The following is a 12,496-nucleotide window of genomic DNA, read 5'->3' as shown; positions in this document are numbered from 1 at the left end:
TAGTCCTCAGGAAGATTCTGGAAGCGTGTCACCTTTGGCCCTTACCCAGCTGGGTGCCATTCCTGGAAAGCCTGCAGAAACCACAGGCCAGCAACGGCCTCAAACTTGTTATAGCAGCATATTTAAGTGAAGGTGCTTTGACATCTCTAAAATAGCAGATAGCTCTCCATCTCAGTTTCCTTTACCTGAGTATTTATACAACGCACCACTTCAGCTGAGCTATGAAAAACTGAACATAAAGTTATATAGTCTGTGCCTTGTATGTAATTTACAGTCAGCTGCTTTTGTCATATTGATAATGTAGCCTTTAGGCATCTTAGATATCTCTAGAGTATGCAGCGCCTGTGCGGGTGTGTAAATGAGGATGAGATTAGACACCCTGTGTTTACGGAGAAACACATGACTGAAAAACTGAGCAATGATTTTATTTCTGATCACATATTTGAGAGACAGAAGGCTCGGTAACCTAATTTCTCTAAATCACAGACTTCTGTGTTTGCCTGCTGCCTGTTTTATAATAGTAATTATTTCATCTTTTGTTTCGCTGGCAAATGTCATGTGAATCCCAAACACTGAAGGTCTGCACAGTCAAAGTGCTCAGAGAAGCAGGAGGAGTCGTATGGCCTTTTCATCACCCACCCATGCACACTCACTTTTCCAGTCCCACCGCTCTTGACAATAGGAGAACAACTCAGGACATACCATGGGATTATATTCTTATTCTTCATGCAGATTTACCTGTGAGAGACATCCACACATAACCGAAAAGATGTCAGGTCTGCTTCTTTCTCTTTGTGACCTGGAAGGACAAGATATCATGTGAGAAAAGGCTTTTTGGTTCAGGAGTGCTACCCCTTACATTTTAGCATCTAATTTGGCTCTGAAAAGCCAATGGGAGGACCAGATTCTTCTCTATTACCTGCAATGGAAGAGCACTTTAGCACTTCCAGAACTGATCTCAACTAGTCTCACTTGCATGCTGGGGTGCTATTTTAGGGGCTGAAAAAGGCAGAGGCTGTGCTCAGAATACGACCACAGCAGAGTTTATGAGGATGAGGACAAGGACATGAGAAGGAGATAGCATAGGGACACACTGGCACAGTGTGATACATTGGGAAAATAAATTACTCTTTTGAGTAATCCAGGTGTGTCCTGAACTTCCAGTGAGTCCCCGAGAAAACTGGTCTTTTCAAAAGGTGATGAAGAAAACTACAGAAAGTCACAAACCCAGATGTCTAATCCCAAAGATAAGTAAATGTTATGTTATTTTTACCAAACCTCTATTTTTCTTGGCAGCTAATAATTATACTAGAAAGGCAGAACTGAAAGCATAATCTGTAGAAAAGTATCTTTTCTCTTGAAATAACCTTAATATCGCTACACTCCTGGAAGACAAGTTTGCTTCATCCAGTAGAGCACAGTGCAAAGCTGTTCCCAGGCTAACACTGACTAAATGGGAACTGGTACCAAACCAGTAGAGCTGCATTGACATGCCACTAACATTCGGCCCAGCTTGGTGCTGCAATCTAGACATGGATCTTGGTCTGAATCCTGCATCGCTTCCACGTACCATGTTTCCAGGCAAACCTGTCACAAGATGACTGCTATACTTGTACTTGTTAAACTGCAGCCCAGATGAGCATGTGAATCTATTTCAGCTTTCTGTCTGAACTATTCCCTTCCAGCTTGTCTGGCCCATTTCTGACTCCCAGTGCAGAAAAAAGCAGCTCAGTGACACAGTCATGTTTCTCTATCTAAAAGCAAGAAAGGAACTCAACCCAACCTCTGAACATCCCTTGTGTAAATTTTTGCACTAACACAGATTTTTCCCAAATATTCACAGCCTTTCCCTTTGTGCAGGTGGTCTCATGAATCAAAAGAAGTACTTAGGGCAAAAGTTTCAGAGGAATGACTGAAAGGATTTCCTACCACATATTCACCTTTCTTATTCATTCAAGTGTTAGTATTTTTATTAAAAAAATTACGGAGGCCAGTAGTTGACACCTACCTTCTAAAAGAGAATTCAAAAAGCAATCAGCTCTGCACTTTCATGGAGCAGAAACTCCTTTTACATATGAGTACTCTTCACAAACTGACCTTCTACCCAATTCCTGTCAACTGCAAACTGGATGGACCTGGCAGACAAATGTGTTAACGGGTGACTTTCTTTTATTTCCTCATCTGTTAGAGCTATGCATCTAAACACCTCTAAAAGCATCTCAGAAAACCTCTGCTTTGGCATCACTGCAATATTTATGGCTATTTTGTTAGCAGATACAGAATATAATGTAAAGAGATATTTCATTGCTGTTATCTGAGTGAGTCATTTCCTTTTGTTTCCTTCTTCCTGCCATGAAAGTGAATTTTGTCTGAGGATATAAGTGAATACAAAGAATACTAAAATTCTCCAAGGCAGGGGGAACAACACACATATGCATGCACAAGGGTATCAGAAGCAGAGAAACTTCTAACAAAAATGTCCACAAAATCCTAGCTGTAGCGCAGCTCAGGCACAAGACCAATCCTTTGATTTGCTTTCTCACCTCTTGCTCCAGCCATGGAGCAGTAAATCAACATCAACTCACCTGCTCACTGCTGGGATGCAAAGGGGTTCAGCACTAAGCCAGAAATGACAATATCTCCAAATATAAGTCCTTAAACTTAAGGCATGTAAATCATAAAATAATTACCGAGATCATTAAGTCAGCTTGTATGGTCTCCACACCAAAACTCACTATCTCCTTAGTGCATTAAAAGAACAGCACAGAGCCAAAAGCAGTGGTGAGGTGAATAGTGGTTGCAAACACCCAGTAAATAGAAAGCAGCAGTTAATGCACCTCACAGTCTGAAGGTCCCTGCCCCCTCAATCTTACATCCACTTTTCATCTCCTGCAGTTTTGCTGTTCTTGTTACAAGCCCATCTTTCTACTTGCCAATATATGAATCATCTCATCTTTTCTAGACTAATGACACATATATATCTAGCATTTTTCCTACAGAAGAAATTCAAGAGTATTTCTGCAGGCTGAGAGATATTCACTTTCTAAATGTGTATGTGCAATTGCTCCTCAATTCAATACAGGTTTCATGCAGTACATTTTTCTATTTGCTGCTATACACAGATTCCAGACAATTTGATGGACAACAGAATAAGCTAATGCAGCAGTTCCATTGTAAGTATGAAATATTTACCACTTTTGTGGCTGAAATATGAGGCTCAGCTAAGAAAACACAGTCATTTTAGCCAGGGAAGGAATTGCACCATGCTCAGTGGAAACGGGAAACTATTAGTGTGAGAAAGATGAGCAAAGCACAGCCTTGAAAAAAGTCCTCACACAGAGGGTATGTGCCACAGAAATCCTGTGTAACTCTGTAGCTGAAAGCGGATGGACTTTCAGGGTGGACTGTGATTCCTAATGGCTGCACCTGACATGCCCTTCCAAGTCTATTCCTTTGACATAAGTAACAACACATCATGTGCCCCTATAAATAATTTTTACCTATACTTTCTCTGAATGTAGAGGTTTTCCATGGTATTTATCAATGGCCCTGATGGATGGAGCAGCTGATCACTGCTCCAAGACCTTGATGCCAGCTTGGGAGCAGAGATTGCCCTGCTGTGCCAGGACAGATCTCCACCAGACAGTGGCAAATAAGACACTGTATGAAACTGCTATTGGGAACTGACAAAAAGTGTGCTGAAAAAGTTTGTTACACTTCCTGTATTACATTTGCACATCTATTTGTATAAATAGCTAATGGCTAGTTAATGGTCCAGTAACTGAAAGAATAAAAAGCCCATCTTTAAAGGCTCTTCACAGAAGAAAATATCTCAAGTCAGATGAAGGTTTGAGGCAGTGCTGTTAATGTCCTTTCTAGATCTCTGAAACACTTTATCAGTCTAAGCCTATCAATGTGTCTCTGCTTCCACCATTAAACAGGCAAATAAATCAACATTTTCTTTTTACGTTTTCCCCTGAGGTCCAGTGATTGCTGTTGCTGTTTCTGAACTGATTCAGTGGAGCAAAACATTAGCAAAAATGATTCTATGCTCTCAGCTTTATCTTTTCTTCCTGAGAGCAGAAGAATTTGCAAGTATTAATAGGACATGCAGCTTGCATGTCGTAGGGTAATGCATGCCAATGAACACTGATGAAGTTGGAAGAGGTGACGTGCTACCTTTGCACCTGGTGTGTGATATGCATGAATAACCTTAAAAGCTAGGAGTTCTTATCCTTTATCTCACTATCTTTTCACTGAAATTCATTGTTGTGAGTAGCCCACTTTCACCCCTCGATTGGCTGACTCAGCGTTTGGTCATACATGAGATTTACTGTATTGAATATTGACTTAACCTGTCATTTTAGTAGATGTGCATTTCTAGCCATCACATTGTTATATGGAAATGAGTAAAAAGAAAATCCGGGCTCAAACCTTTACAAAGGAAGATGAGTCACATTTAATGTGTGTGGTGGGCCTTCCTGAAAGCATTAGTTGTATGATTTCTCCGTTAGTGGCCAAAATTCAAGCCAGCCAGCTTTCATATCTTCTTTGACGCAACTCACTTTGTAGTCTAGTAACTGGAGAACCATCAATGAAGGAAGCTGGCAACTCCTTATAGCCAAAGCCCACCTTTGGAGGTGTCTATTTCTCTCCACTGCCTATAGGAGCTCTGTGAGAAAACTACACTCCCAATACAGACACTCTAATTACATTTTGGTTAAAGAAATTTACAACACTTTTTTCATGCACATATTCTATTCCCAGAGAAAACTGATCCACTCCAGAATCTTACGCCATAAGATGTGTGAAACATTTACATTTCCAGCTGAACTCTGAGCCTCCTTTGTCTTCCACCAACATTATTTCAGGTGTGCCAAATACTATAACTGAGCTGCATAATAAGTCGGAGCATAAAGGTTTCTCTGTGTGTTTCACTGTAGCGTTGCTTCTTTATTCCAGCTCGGAGCATCCTGCAACTCCTTTTTTTCCACAAAATGTTCAATAAATTTGAGCTTCAGTTATTTCAAAAATATGTTCTCCTTAGAATTCACTACTTATGGTTTTATTTTCCTACCGGAAATACAATTTCATTTTGCAAATCACCTCATTATTAGCAATTTGTAGAGTGTTTGCTGAGAGTTTTCAGTAGCTTCTTAACAAAAGTAATAGCACAGAGTCATAAGATTTGTAGGAAGAGGCAATACCTTTATTAGACTGCCCACATACCTGGAAAAAACAGAGAAGCTTTTGGCATAACATCTCTTTGCCATATCTTGTTTTGCATCTTGATCAGATCTTGTGTTTCTAAACTATATACTTTTAAAGAAGCGAACAAAAAGCTCTCAGCAATTACTCTGCAAATGGATAGTAATGAGGTTGTTTGCAAAGTGAAATTGTGTTTCCAGGAGGAAATAAAAACCTGATCTACTGAATTCCAAGCAGAGCTGTTCCTTCAAAATAATTGAAGGTCAAATTTATTCAGCAATGTTTCTGATGACCTAATGAAGTGACCTTGTGCCTGAAAGCTTGTGCACTTACTCCATCTGTACACTAGTCTAAGAAAAAATACTGCCTTTCTTATGGGCTTGAAGTTTCTTGAATCTTAGACCATCGCAGCTACAGTATTACTACCACTAAATAAAAGTATTGCACTATAAGTAATTAAATCTATGTCAACCCACCTGATTTGGGAGTGTCTTCATATCACGTCAATTAGGAAATAGCAGCTAGAGGGTCTATTTCATGGTTCATTTGGTTCTGATCTCTAAGGGCAAACTATCTAACTAAATTATTCAGAGTACTGTCTGGAAACACCTCTCTAATCCTCAAGTCCCCACAGAGGAGAGAATGTTTTAACCAACTTCCTTTAATATCTTAATAACTGAATCCATTCATACTTCCTTCAGGCTGACAAAGAAGAACAAAAAAATATTATTAGGTATTCAACGCTTCCTTAGCCATCAGCTACTATATGCAATCTGGGGGTGGAATTAGCACACCATGGAACAGTGCCTCCAAAAAGAGAAAGATTCATGCCCCTGTGACATAACTGAGTCCCTCACTTAGTACAAAAGTGAATTTTAACAAAATTAAAACACAGCTTCAACGTCTTTCAGCTGCACCCTGGAGGTACTGAGAAGAGAGGGGTAAGGCAAGGCACCAGTTCCCAGCACTGACGTTAAATGGGAATGTCCCTCACCCAGAAGTCCAAATAGGACACAGGGAACTCGTAACCCTGGGACAGGCAGAAAGTTCCAACCAAAATCTCGAGCTCTGAAAACAGTGTTAATGTTCAGCAACTGGCAGATAACTCACCAGCCAACTCATTTTTTCCTTAGACCAAAACATTTCAAGAGGTACCAAAGGCCAGCCCAGAACTTAGAGTTCCAGCTCCCGAGCTTTTGTGTTGTCACCTTAACAGTGGTCATAATTCTTCATAATGGGAATGGGTTCCCCTTGCTTCTGTTTACAAAATAACTAGTTGGCCTGAGGGAGGAGTTAGGCAGTTTAAAGTCAGGGTTTAATTTCCTTTGTAATTGCAAGATGATTGCTAGTATAAATTACCTTGCATGCATTTTGCCTCTTGTGTCAGCCATTTCCTAAAGTGGATAATCTTAAATTAAAAGAATGGTATCAATTGAAAGGCATTGCTATGTTGGAATCTCACAAACCATTCATATCAATTATCCACCTAGCAGACCTATTAAAAAAAGAAAAACACCTTGGATGCTTGTCCATGAATGCTTGATTTATTTTGAAGTTAGACTAATGAAACCATAACTAAAAAACCTTCAAGAAATTTTCTTAATGTCAGGGGATATGTTTTGTATTTTTAAGGAGAAATATAATGACTGCAAAACATTTACATGTTTTCTGCCTTCCATGTCTCAAAATCCAAATCCTTTAAGATATCAGAAAATCCCTTTTTAATTCCTTAAATTTCCTTAACAAAATGACGGTGATTTCATAATTTCTTTGATGAAGGTTTGCAAGTTAGTATCTAGTTCATTGTCCCCAAGTCCTAACGACCACACATATGCCTAAGGGCCACACAAGCAAGAGGACAACCCACACCTGAAAATGTAAAACATTATGCTTGAGGCAAGCATTTCACAAGCAAGTTAACTAGGGAGTTCTCTGTTCAGCCAGGCTGAGGATAATGACAAGCTGAATGCATTCTGATCTTTCAGACCCTTCTTAGTTTATTTTGCCAGCGTCCACATCACTTTTCTCCCGGACTGTTCTCTCCGATAGCCTCCGCCGCAGTCACAGCACCTGTGCGGACAGCTTGCCGGAGACTCCCCTTCGCAGGTACATTGCGGAGAGCTTGTACAAGCTGCTATCACTTGGCACTCCAGCTGTGAGCCTTTCTGTTCCAAATATCCGTGATATTCATCTCACTTCAGATACCTACATTGTAGATGTATTTTAGCTAGTCACTCTCTTTGTGGTCAGCAGAAAAAAAGAAAAAAAAACAGGTACAGTTCAGTTGATCCATCCTAGATACCTCATCTAAAGTGAACCCCAGAAATACCCATTCTTTTTTGTAGGACAGAAGCTTGGGATAACTAACTTATGTGCAGATTCCCATGTGATAGATCTTTGCAACTAGGCCTGGGGAAATGTTTCTGTTTCCGACTACTGCAAATGCTGTGGGAGTCTATGACATGTGTTGAAATTCCCCACAGCAATTTTCTAACCTGAGAGACACCATAGAGCTGAATGGAAAATCTGTAGACAACAGATAGGAAAATTACATTTGTAGAAGACTAATCAGTCTCACTCATTTCTTGACTGAGAAGAAGCAATACTGCATATGACCCAAACACATCCAGAAACGATGGTGCAGAGGTTAAAAGTGACTACTTGTCTCTCTGAAATCTGATATTTTAAGCCCGTTCATTATTTATTAATTGTGGAGAGGTATGATCTAGTGACACTTCACTCCGAGCTTTCTGTATACTAAATTTTAAATTGCCAAAATTCAACGTCCCTTCTACCGATCGGGTGTGAAAACAGCTGCATTATGCTGAGATGGAAACAAGAGTGGGTGCATCAGGTCTCCATTACTTGGTCTGAATGTTCAGCCAAGCAGAAATAAGTCACTTTGACCTCAATAAACCATATCTAGCTGTCAATAAAAGAAAAAGAAAAGATATATGCATTCTCAGGGTCCTTTGTGATACTTTTCAAGATAAGGCATCCTACACACAGATGAGCCCGTTGGACAAACACACCATATCCTGTTATATTATTATCAAAGCTCTTCCTTACAGTGCTTTAAAAAGGCATTGCCCAGGATATGTAACAGGAAGGAGTAGGGGGCATTTAAAAAAATTGTATTTTTCCATTACATAAACAAATGTCTTGTTTTTCAGTCTTAAATCAGAAGTTCAGAGTTTTTGCAGCACCATCTAGTGAGACTAAGGAGGTTTTACTCAACTTTTCAGAAGCTCCAGTCTGTTCCCTCTTTACATTTGCATTTCTTTTTAATCATGATCTCCTTACAGTCTATTGGTTGAAAGTCTTTGGGGTCAACAAGCTGTTGAAGAAGGTGCCTTTGGTGCACACAATAGTCCTTTATACTTTTCTTTCTGAACCACACAAAATCCTACAGCTTTGCAAACTGCCGAGCTGAAAAACTGCAGAGCTTTCATCAAGCCTCGTTATTAATGAATTGCCTCCTAGCTAGTGAGCCGTGCCTCTGATCTGTACCTTGTTTTGAAAGAATACACTCTGCAAGCAAAGAACAGATGTGTGTTTTATTGGATGTGAAGGATGTTCTTAGATGTAGGCATACCTGTCATCATTCCTACCAGGAAGTGTTACTGATGATATTTTCTATAAGGCAACATCTATACACTCAGCTCCGTGCCAGACGCGTGCAAGACTCTGTATGCAAAATATCCTTCCTGGCCCAAAGATGCTGCTGGCAAACAAAACTCGGTCTGATTCCAAGCCAGTTAAGATGACGCTTATCTTTTCCTAGGCTGCTCTGCCTCTTAAAAGTTTTTCAGTGCCTAATTAGGATTAAAACTGCTTTGTTTTCCTCATCTACTCATCTCTGGTTAAAAAATCCTGGAGTACTTTTCACCCAACTGAGCCAATGTGCAGAATCAAAAGCATTTCAAAAAAAGATTTCCCATACCACCTCTTAAAATAATGTTTTTGCCCAATAAGAAAATAAATCTCCTCTTCAGAACTTTCTTTCTGAATTCTTTCATGTCACCAAGAGCTGTACTGACACCAAAAATAATAAAGATTTCCAAATGCAAGCAACTCACCTGCTTCAAACAGCACATAAGCACATACCTGCAAACTATGTGATTGTTGGAAAAGATGATCCCACTGTAGGAAGATGGAAACAAAATGACATAATTCATTATATAAAAGCTATGATGTTATTTTATGTTCTTATCTGTATCTGCTCCTAAAACAGTCATAAAACTACCTAGTCATTTCTCTCTTATCTGAAGCTGGAGGAGTTTGTCCTCCACTTACACAACGGCATCCTTTTCTCTGATAGAATTTCTTCGGTGAGCAGACAGAGGTGGGCTGCCTGCACTGTGGCTCCATAGGTTTCTGTCTTCTGCACTCTGTACACCTGAGTGTTTCTCCTGTCACTGCTGTTGCATCTTCATTGCTGAACTGCTGCAAGCTGGAGCACAAAGCATCACTGGTTTATCTTTAAGTCACTTTTAATTATCCTTTCTTTTCCTTGATAACTTCTTTTATAGAATATCTCTTGGATAACTGCTTTGCATAAAAATAATTCATTTCATGAAGTGCAAGGGGAGGAGAAGATGCAAAGATACTGCTCAAAGGAGTCAAAGTTTGCATTGTCATTCAATGTTAGTCTCTCAGCTAACAGCACGGGTAGACCCAGGGAGTCCTGTCTCTCATCTCCCAAGGGACGAATCCAAAACAGCTTAGCTGCAACTGTGAACAAGACCTGCCAGAAATATCTGTCATAACGATTGTAGGTTTACTTTCAAAACTGAAACGTAACTGCAAAAAGAATCTCAGAGTGACTTATGACATGGCCTGACATAATCTCGGGGAAAATCATCTACTTATATGCAAAAAATATTCTTGTTACTCCAAAACATAAAGTTCTGCTTTCTTATGATGTTACATTCTTGCCTATAAGCACCTTATTTTTATTATCATTATTATTGCATCATATTTTCTGAAAGCATGACTTTTTGGAAGTGGTTCTGCAGGATCTAGAACACATTGATAAATATCAGTTAAAATGCCCTAGGGATTTTATATGTAATCAGTGGGTATATTAATTCCTGCCACCCAGTGGGCTCATTTGTAGGCTTTGGCTCACCATTCTATAATTTAATACTTCACTGTTTGGTTAAATGACTTCATCCTCTCCATCTGAAGGAGTGTGATATATTTTCCTCTATCAGCAGCCACTAAAAATGAATGTTTCAAGCTACCAGCTGCGGCTGACTTAAAACATATTGTCCTACAAAAATCTTTTCTTCATATTTGTAGCGTGGGAACAGCCCCGTGGAAGACAACGTACACATCAGCTTCAAGTTAACTATACGTGAGATTACCTGCTTTGCCTTCTGGACCTACCTACCAAGTCCGAGGCAAACACTTTGCTTTATTTAAATGCCAAAATTTCTATCAGAGCTAAGAAGTTCTTAAACACATTACACAGAGGGACCTTTTTCCTGAAAAGGGCTGATATTTCTGATCCTGACGTAGCTGGCACTGGGGTACTCATGCACTTGAAGTTATGCACTCGACAGAAGATAAGCCATGCAACCAGTTTGCAGTTTGTCTTACCTGCGGCTCCACTGGTGCCAGTAGAAGTCAGAGGCTCTCAGCACACCTCAGGAGCTGGCCAGTGTAACACTGAAGTGAATAAATTGGCTCTTAAAACTGGGCTGCTGTGTTAACAGCTTCTACAATCTATATAAGTGTCCTGAATAATGAAGTAAGACACTGGCAATGACAACACATTATTGAAGAGCTGTTAAGTGCTGCATTATGATTTTGTTTTAATGCTGCTCCTGGATGAGAGAGCTTGCATGCCTGTGCATGAGGAGGAGTAGAGAGAGAAGGGAAACTGCTTAATATTCTTCTTGTTGACCTATATTTTGAATTCAGCTACTTGCTCAATTTAGAGCATGTTATTTCCAGGAGGACCAGCCATTTGGGGGAGTAATGTGCTCCCCTTAATTTTTGTGCACTCAGAGTCTTGTTGGGCTAGCCAGCGGTACAACTAGATGCCAACAGTGAAGAAAAAGAGAAAATAATCCTCTTCTTATACATTCCTGTGTTATCCAGACCTAGTCTGTAATCCTGCAAACCAAGGCTGTCCCCCACTGCGGTTGACACAGGTGAGGTGGTAAAGTGGCGGAGAGGGCAGGGATAAGAACAGGCAGAGTCCTGGCTCAAACCCAGAAGAGACTATAGGTGGGCATAAATTATCTTCCAACCTTGCCCTAAGACAAGAAGAAAGTTGGGGAAAAAAATACACTTCAAGTCCAGCACCTGGGGAAGTGCAGGTTATGCATCAACTCTCCAATTGGGGATTCTATACCAAAACCCAGTCCCTTTTACTGACCTTAGTGGGAGTACTGCAAAATAAAGTAACACTTTGCAGGAATAAAGGTGAAAGAATTTGGCCTCAGTGCTTTATAGAAGCTAAATAAATCTACTGCAAGAAATCCAAAGTATCTGGAGGTTGAAGTGGAGGCAGATACTACACCCTTATACGATACTGCTCGTTTTCAAGCACAGCATGGGCACAGATGCAGGGAAAGAGATTTATTCCAGCAATGACAGTGGAACCACTTCTGTAACCAAAGACACTGGGGAATGAAATCACCTTTATTGCTCATCAATGGCAAAAAAAAACCCTTTTGCTTCCTGCCTATAAAGCTATTCACCTTTGATGCTACAGCAAACGAACAATAAATCACATGGTAAATGCAATTTCCTCCTACATTTTTAATATTTCTCCATTCCCTGCATGAGCCGCAGCTGGAGGAAAAACAAAAACTCTCCAGAGCTTACCAGTTGGAAGTGTTACAATATTGATTTCACAGAAGGTCACAGATCCAGTTTGTGGTTTTTTCATCTATTCCCCAAACAAGATATATGACCAAGGCAGCACATGCTGGGAACCTCAGACCAGACAAGAAATATCAGAAACTGGTAAAATTGAAGCAAAATAGAAGGGATTCAAAACTTCCTACAACACAGGGAGAAGCGAAAAAGACATAGTAAGAAATTGTTGAGAACTTCATAGTTACTTCTCCATCATCGTCGAAATGAATCCTCTATTCAACTGAATTCCAGACTGTTGGCCTCAAAACCGATGTTTATTGATCTGAACATTTAAATTTCCTTATATCATGACAGCCGATTTTCACCAAGAAATGCTGAGTCTCAGTTAGAAGCAGACCTCTTTCTTTCAAAAGAAAATGTGAAAGGTAGCGATTGCGCATACTGGGGGAAATAA

At 40.0% G+C, this 12,496-nt stretch overlaps 1 protein-coding gene across 1 annotated transcript in view; it reads left to right on the top strand.

The window, feature by feature from the left end:
- Positions 1-12,496, top strand: part of GRM3 (glutamate metabotropic receptor 3) — a 45,001-nt gene that overhangs the window by 20,380 nt on the left and 12,125 nt on the right. The window lies entirely within an intron of this gene.

The sequence above is a fragment of the Buteo buteo genome, chromosome 4, assembly GCF_964188355.1.
Source record: "Buteo buteo chromosome 4, bButBut1.hap1.1, whole genome shotgun sequence".
In the NCBI taxonomy this organism is placed as follows: Eukaryota; Metazoa; Chordata; class Aves; order Accipitriformes; family Accipitridae; genus Buteo; species Buteo buteo.
The sequence above is the reverse complement of the archived record's forward strand: the minus strand, read 5'-3'. Positions and strand labels throughout refer to the sequence as shown.